Raw genomic sequence first — 8,359 nt, 5'->3', positions numbered from 1 at the left:
GGGGATTAGGGTGATCAAAACACCCCCTCTCATGAGGCTCCCCCAGGGACTGCAAGAGGATGGGTGCTTTGCAGGATATGGAGAGAACAAATTTTATTTGGTTGATTGGATAGTCACCCAATCAATGTTAATGATGGCGGTCACAGTATACATACCAGTGTCATCCACTTTAAGGGAAGGGGGAAATTGTCTCACAGGTTTTCAGAATTCCTATCACAGAATCTTATTAATGCTTGATCTTTTTTTTCTGAAGCTGGACCTTGGCTTCAGAGTTATTTTTCAAAATATCGTGTACTTTGCTAACTGTACATAGCTCCCCGTGTTATTTCATCCATAAAACTTGTTTCTTTCTTTCTTCTTTTAAGATTTATTTATTTATTTATGAGAGAGAGACAGACAGACAGAGAAGCAGGCTCCTTGCAGGGAGCCCGTGGTGGGACTCGATCCCAGATCCCAGGATCAGGCCCTGAGTCAAAGGCAGACAATCAACCGCTGAGCCACCCAGGCGTCCCATAAAAGCTGTTTCTAATGCTTTTTTTCTCCAGGCTCTAAGTTGATGACACCACCAGGCCTCCAGGAAAAGTCAGTCTTTTGATAGGATTGTTATTGGTCTGCAAAAGTTCTAGGATTCTGATGTCATCTTTTATAAAGGTACACGAAACATGTCCCCAAATAAGCCCCTTCTCTTATCCTGTTCTCTGCTCCCACAGCAAACAGGCCATGTAGGTCTTAGCAACTTTATTTATTTATTTACTTACTTATTTGACAGAGAGAGAGCGCAAGCCGGAGGAACAGCAGAGGGAGAGGGAGAAGCAGGCTCCCCGACTGAGCAGGGAGCCTGACGCAGGACTGGATCTCAGGACCTCAGAATCCTGACCTGAGCCAAAGGCAGACACTTAATTGACTGAGCCAGCCAGTTGCCCCACAACATTTTTTTTAAAAAAGATTTTTATATGTATTCTTTTGAGAGAGTGAGTGAGCGAGAGCACAAGCAGGGCAGAGGGCTAGAGGGAGAGGGAGAGGGAGAAGCAGACTTCCTGCTGAGCTGGGTGCTTGACGTGAGACTCGATCCCAGGACCCTGGGTTCACGACCTGAGCTGGAGGCAGACGCTTAACTGATTGGGCCACCCAGGCGCCCCTTTAGCAATGTCTGAATAGCAGCATTTAGTCTTTTGTTTTCTTCCAAGAATATTTCTCAAGCGGCAGAATCCATTTCATTTCAAGTTAACTCATCCCAATCAGTGGTCCAAATCTTCATACGCTCAATTCAATCTGTGCAGAGGCAGAAAGCTGGACTTTGTAATTCCTGACTAGGGCAGTCTTATATGCAAGGGGAGATGGTGAACCTATGGGATAACTCAAAGTATGGTGGATCTGCTGGCCAGCAAACCTAAGAAGGGGGCTGTGTATGGCAGGATAAAGAAGAAGGGAGGAAGGAGTATGACCCCTGTTCCCATCTCTTTCCCAGCATTTCTTAATTCCAAGGGCAAGGGATGGACCTGAGCTTTATTAAAATATTAGGTAAGCATCCTGGTGAGGCTATGGCCACCAGCAGTGCTAGGTCTCTACTTAACCAGATACATGGGAGGAAGAAATTACTTTCTCTTGCAAGTTCCTGCAAACACACGTTGCAGGAACTTAGCAGGACCGAGAAGGAGTACTCATTCCCATTACGGTTTGAGCTTCCGCCCAGCCCTGATGGGTTGCTGAGGCAAGTCTGATGGAGAACCAACAAACTAATGATACCTTGAATTAGCCTGGCCGTTTGCAGTCTTCACAGCATTTCATGTCTTTTCTCTCAGATGCTCCTTTCAGCAGCTCGTGGGAGTAATAATACTAAAGGGAGCTCTATAGCTGAGCATTTAATGTGTGCCAAGTGTATATATCCTCGCTCATGGACTCTTCATGACACTCCTCAGAGTCAGGTTCTATCATTAGTCCTGTTTCACAGATGTGGCTTAGAGAGCTTGAGATTCCCAAGTTCACCCTTTGGTAAATGAAAGGATCAGCTCTGTGAGCCTAGACAGTCTGGCTCCGAAGCTCGGATGCGAAACCACTTGCGCCATCAACTCTTTGGCTTTTAGAGAACATAAGCAAACAGTAACCAGCAGCATTGGAACTAAGACCTATTTGCCCTGCCTCCTTCTTATTCCAGCATTCTGCTGATTTGGGGGCCTCTGAGGTTTGTGCTCTAGATAATCATCGCTTAGATGCATTGTGGCTGTGTTTCACCCCTGTGGTTGCTCAAGAATCAACCTTTTCTCTAAGGTCAACTTCAGGATTTGAAACCTTTAATTTCCTTCAAACTGACATTTTACCATTTCATAGTCCCCAAGCCTCCTGCAGCTTGTCAAGGAGTGATTTCAGATATCCACTCCCCACAGCTCTGAGAACAATTCATTTTAATGTTGGGATATTGCCCAGAATTCAAGAAAATGAGCATGATCCTTCCAGTCTGGCTTTTCATTCCACCTATTGTCTAAAACTATCTACAGGCATAAACTACTAGGTTAGAGGTGGGGAAAAAAATTTTAGTGTTCCAGATGATAGTCTTTACCTGTTTTTGTCTGTGTGTGTGTCAGGAAAACAGGAAGCCCAGATAATTGATGAGTTTCTTTATTCATTTGGATATTTCGTGACTGTGTAAACAATGGAAAAAAATATGTTCCTTAAGGTTTCATCACCAGTTAAAGAAGAATAGTATAAACCCTCCCCAATCTATCATAGTAGAAGTTGTTCAGCAGATCTAAAAGAAGTCCCTTGGGTCTAGGAAAAAGAAAAGTTTTAATTATTTGTGCCTGAGAAAGGCTTTAGAAGATTAATGTTAGAGAAGGTTCTATAATGGTCCTTTGGTAACCCAAAAGGATATATAAAATGGAGACAACAAATGCAGTGGAAATGTCTTCGGTGACTTAGCTCGAAATGAACAAAATTACAGCATTCTCCTGGAGACTTGGTCTTGATTGGATGGCTATTGATCAAAGAGGATCTTGAAAAAGTTGTTAAAGGGGCTCCTGAGTTAAGCATTTATTTTCCCTGTTCCTTAAATTTCTGTATCTTTATGATGGATGCCCTTTTTGAAAATCAGTCAAAATTTAGAGTTGTCAACAGCTAACCTAGTAAGACATTTAAAATTAAATACAATAATGAAGTTCTATTCTAGGAAACATTAGTCAAATGATTCCTTTAAAAATAAACATAAATGCTCATGACTCAAAGTCAGTAACAATTCTAGAGACTGTTCTTGTGAAAAATAGGGCTATTTTTTTTTTTTACAGTGTCAAAGTGGAACAGTATTTGCAAATTTAATTAAAGTTTAATTAAGGGGCACCTGGATGGCTCAGCTGGTTAAGTGTCCGACTCTTGGTTTCTGCTCACATCATGAACTCAGGCTCACAGGATCAAGCCGCACATCATGCTGAGTGCAGGGTCTGCTTGAGATTCTCTCTCACCCTCTCCTTCTGCCCCCACCCCCCACACACTCTGTCTCTGCCTTTGTCTCTCTCAAAATAAATAAATAAATCTTTAAAATTTTTAAAAAATTATCTGCAAAGGATTTGGTCATCTCCAACATACTTTTTTTTTTTTTCAAAGATTTTATTTATTCATGAAAGACACACAGAGAGAGAGAGAGAGAGAGAATGGCAGAGACACAGGCAGAGGGAGAAGCAGGCTCCATGCAAGGAGCCTGATGTGGAACTCGATCCCGGGACTCCAGGATCACGCTGTGGGCCAAAGGCAGGCGCTAAACCACTGAGCCACCCAGGGATTCCCTCCAACATACTTGATACAAATAATTTGGAAAGAAGAAAGGCGTTAACTCTCGTGGGCAATAGCTATACTGAGGAATAATGTGAAAAAGGATAAAGATCTTTATGATACATAAGCAAAAAACATTGCAATTATTCTCTTCCTCCATTATCTGCCAGTATCGTCACATACCATAGCCCACACAAAGCAGAGCCTTTCCTCAACCTGGACTTCTTATTTAAGGGTTACAATGTATGAGGGAAATAAACTCCTCACACATTACATTTCCCCAATCCTCTGTATTTTTTTTTAAAGATTTCATTGTGAAGTGATCTCTACATCCAACATGGGGCTTGAGCTCACAACCTTGAGATCAAGTGTTGTTCACTCCACCGACTGAGCCAGCCAGTTGCCCCTAATTCTCTGTATTTTTGGATCTCTTTGAAAAGGCATCTTAGACTTTACCTGATGCAATGCTCTAGCTAATTGCTTTAGAATGAATCCTTGCCTTGCCCAAAAGAATTGACCTTTTGATATGTATCATTTAAGTTACTTGCTTCACCGAGGTCTGATGCCCAATCTATTGGCAGTGTTGAAAATCATGAAATAGAAAGAGACATAAGTGTTTTGGACAAGATGACATTGTCAGGAAACTCTCTTCCATCTCCTTTACTTCTGTGGTGATGGGATGGGCTGCTACTGGGAAGACACTGGGCAAGGTATTGTCATATTTTGACTCATAAGAATTTCACAAAAACAACTCTTTCCCAAATAAGCTTGAACAGGTTGAGTATGTGACTTTCTTGGTGTGGGGCTGCCACATCCTAATAAAACCTCCCAAGTTTTTGCTATTCTGAGGTCTGTCAATTTCCATTTATTCCAGGACCCTGAGTGGTCAAAAACAATCTTCAAAGGGAAAATGGGGCTCTTGGCTACTTTAATATTGTACTTTATGGTCCATTTTAAATTTCATTTTCACAACAATCCTTCAAGATAGATAATACTCGCTCATCTTCCAGATGATAAAACAAGCACTAAAGGACAAGAAACTTGCCAGAGGCTAGTGAGCTGGAAAGAAAAAAAAACAGGATTCGATCCAGGTGGGTTTGCCTCTAGTTTCCCCATTGACTCTTTCATCTTCCTCCTTTTGTGTCCCGTTGGCTCTCCTCTACCGCTGCCAAAGCTGGAGGTTGGCATTTAACAAGGGGTTGGGAGGGATGCCAAGACAAGAACAACACCACGGGGATAGAACAGAGCTGCTTGTTAGAGGCGTCTCCCATTTGCTCAGGCTGTTCAATGAGCTTGAGAGACAGAGTGTGTAATGGGAAAACAACTGGTCTTGAACACAGACCATGGTTCAAATTCCTTCTCCACTATTACTGAATGATACCTACTGCCTGGAATCAGGTACATGTGACACTAAACTCCTAGGAGACCACATAACCAATGGGCCACAGCCCCTCTACTAAATCTACTGCATCTCTGTCCCTCCCAAGGATGTGCTCTGTCTCCAATTCAACATTAAGGTTGAGCCTCTCCTGCTTTACTCGGTTGGTTATTAGTGGGCTCCGACACCTCTTTCCTAGTCCTTCTAGGCCTGAGAAGTCTTTGTGGTGGCAACTTATACACAACCTCCTTAGTTTTCAGCCTTTAACTTTTAGTCAGAATTAGAATTGGGCTTGATGTGGCTTGAACTTCCTGACTTGGGCTGTAGATTCCTCCCTAGGACCATCCCAGTCCCTTTGTTCTCAGTTTTTTCTAATCCTGCTACTTTAGCAGTAGCTTTCTTTCTCCTCCCAGCTATAGCAAGGAACTAGCAGCTACATGGCTGTGGCTCCCCAGATCATTTCCGAGGTGGCCCCGGGACACACACTGGGTTGCACTGGGCATTTAAGGGAACTTGTACTCATCTGAGATTTGCACAATTTGCTTTCAGCCTGGATCACCACATTCCTTTCTACTGTGGTGAGGACAAAGCAGAGATTCTCCAAAATTAACAGATAAACCTGCTACTTCCCCAGTGAACACCTTTCTTCCCACCCACCAGTCATTCAATGTCTACATTTTAACAGACAGTATCATATTTTCTGAAGCTTTTTGGAGGAAAAGGAGATGAAATTGGGTTGAGAGTATCACTACACTCCTACAGAATAGATTCCATTTGATAGGCTATAATTTTTAGAATAAGCTTCTCTCTTGACACTAGAGTTCCTATTGCCTCTGCAGAGAAATGTATTATTTGCTGAATTGTTTTAAACTTTTTTATTATGAAAAATTTTAAGTGTATATATACCAAAGTGTAAAAACATAGTATGATGAACTACCTTCACCAGCTTCAATATTTGTCAATTCATGGCCAATCTCCTTTCATCTTTACCCTATCTCCATCCTCTATCTCCTGGATTATTTTTATACAAATCCAAGAGTTTATATCACTATATCTATGAATATTTTATATTGTTTAAAGATATGGATTCTTCTGAAAAAATAACCACAATGCTATTATTAGATCTAAAAGTTAATAATAGTTCCCTAATATTAGCAACTACCCAGTCTTTGGATTTGTTTCTTTTTTTTTTTTTTAAGATTTTATTTATTGACGAGAGAGAGAGAGAGAGAGAGAGAGAGAGAAAGCAGACTCTCCACTGAGCAGAAAGCCTGGGGCTTAATCCCAGGACCTGGCGATCAGACTTGAGCCAAAGGGACTGAGCCACCCAGGCACCCCTGCTTGTTTCCTAAGACATTATTTGCTTACATTTGCTTTACTTTGTTCAAATCAGAAGCCAAAGGCATATATTACACGTTAATATGTCTCTAAAGTTTTTCGTAATATATGCGTCTCCTTTCCTTTTTTGTTTTTCTTGCAATTTATTGAAGAAAGCAGATAATGTTCCCTGTAAAATTTTTCACATTCTGGATTTTGCTGATTGCCTTTGTGTGATATCCTGTCTCCTGTGTTTCCTATAAAATTGGCAGTTGGATCTAGAGGCCTTGATAAGAATCTCTCCCAATTTTTTACAAGAATACTTTGTAGTTAGTGGTATGTGTGTGTGTATATATCTATGTTTTTTTTTACATAAACATTCTTAGTTTATTAATCCTCTCATGAAAAAATCTGCACAATCACCACAGATAAAGTCACTGCAGAACCTTTACTTCTTCTGTTCTCCAGCCTCCACTCACTTTTTGCCAGCACTAACATTGGCTCTTACGGTTCCCTGACTTGCTTCATTCTGTTCTTGTGTTCCCTTGACTGTTTTCTTGAGGTATTCTTCTTCTCATACAGGCTATGTTTTGCAAGTCTATGTTTGGATTCATTTTTCTTTATGTTGTCCAAGGAATCGTAAATCATGCCAAAGCCAGCTGTCTTGCCATCACCAAAATGGGTTCTGAATCCAAATACAAAGACGACATCTGGTGTGGTCTTGTACGTTTTGGCTAGTTTTTCCTGAATTTCTGTCTTAGGTACTGTCGCCCTTCCAGGGTGAAGAACATCAATGACCACTTGTTTCTGCTAAAGTAGTCAGTTGGTCATGAACTTCGTGGTCCGGATAGTTACTGTGTCATTCGTGATGGTGGCCAAGCTTCAAGCATCCAGAGAGGAAGAGAGCTGCATATATATTTTTTGTGTCATCTGACGAGGCACCGAGTGTGTGGTTGTTTCCCTTTTTGTAATGTTAACTTCCACCAGTGGGTTCCAGTATTGTCAACTTGATCCAGTCTTTAGAAAGTTCCCCATTAGTTTTTCACTTAATGATTTTTCTTTAAAAGATTTTATTTATTTATTCATGAGAGACCAGAGAGAGAGAGAGAGGCAGAGACACAGGCAGAGGGAGAAGTAGGCTCCATGCAGGGAGCCCGAATGGGACTTGATCCCGTGTCTCCAGGATCAGGCCCTGGGCTGAGGGTGGCGCTAAACCACTGAGCCACCCCGGGCTGCCCATTCACTTAATGATTTAAAAGCTATTGGGCAGCCCGGGTGGCTCAGGGGTTTAATGCCGTGTTCAGCCCAGGGCCTGATCCTGGGGACCTGGGATCGAGTCCCACATCAGGCTCCCTGCATGGAGCCTGCTTCTCCCTCTGCCTGTGTCTCTGCCTCTTTCTCTCTCTCCTCTCTGCTGTGTTGCTCATAAATAAATAAAATCTTTAAAAAAAATAAACTATCGATGGTCATTGCCCAGATTCTTTATTTTATTAGGAATTGCAAAATGGTAATATTTGAATCATATGGTCTTTTTTGCCTGTATCAGCTGCAACTCGGTAAAACAAAACAAACCTTCCCTCATCAATTCTTTCCATTACAGACCATGGAAAGGCAAGGGCCATATGCTAATCTAAATTGAGAAACTCTGGAAGCATAAAAAGGGATGCTGGCAGAAATGTGATCAAAGTTTGAAAAGTGGTCAACAACAACAACAAAAAACCCTGAAAGAACTGAAGTAGAACAGACAGGGGTGTGTAGAGCTACCCAAGGCTACAAACCCAGGAAGCAGGGAGACGGGGTCAGGGAGCAGTGGAAATCTGACAGGGCAGACCAGAGAGAATGGAGGGCCACTGAATCAGCACCAGTGACCACAGTGAGAGGACTCTGGAACTAGAACTGAACAGG

At 42.0% G+C, this 8,359-nt stretch overlaps 1 pseudogene; it reads right to left on the bottom strand.

The window, feature by feature from the left end:
• Positions 1-6,929: 6,929 nt before the first annotated feature.
• LOC106559346 lies at positions 6,930-8,049 on the bottom strand (annotated as a pseudogene).
• Positions 8,050-8,359: the final 310 nt, after the last annotated feature.

Source organism: Canis lupus, chromosome 10 (assembly GCF_011100685.1).
Source record: "Canis lupus familiaris isolate Mischka breed German Shepherd chromosome 10, alternate assembly UU_Cfam_GSD_1.0, whole genome shotgun sequence".
NCBI lineage: Eukaryota > Metazoa > Chordata > Mammalia > Carnivora > Canidae > Canis > Canis lupus.
Note: the sequence above shows the minus strand (reverse complement) of the source record. Positions and strands in the feature narration are given on the sequence as shown.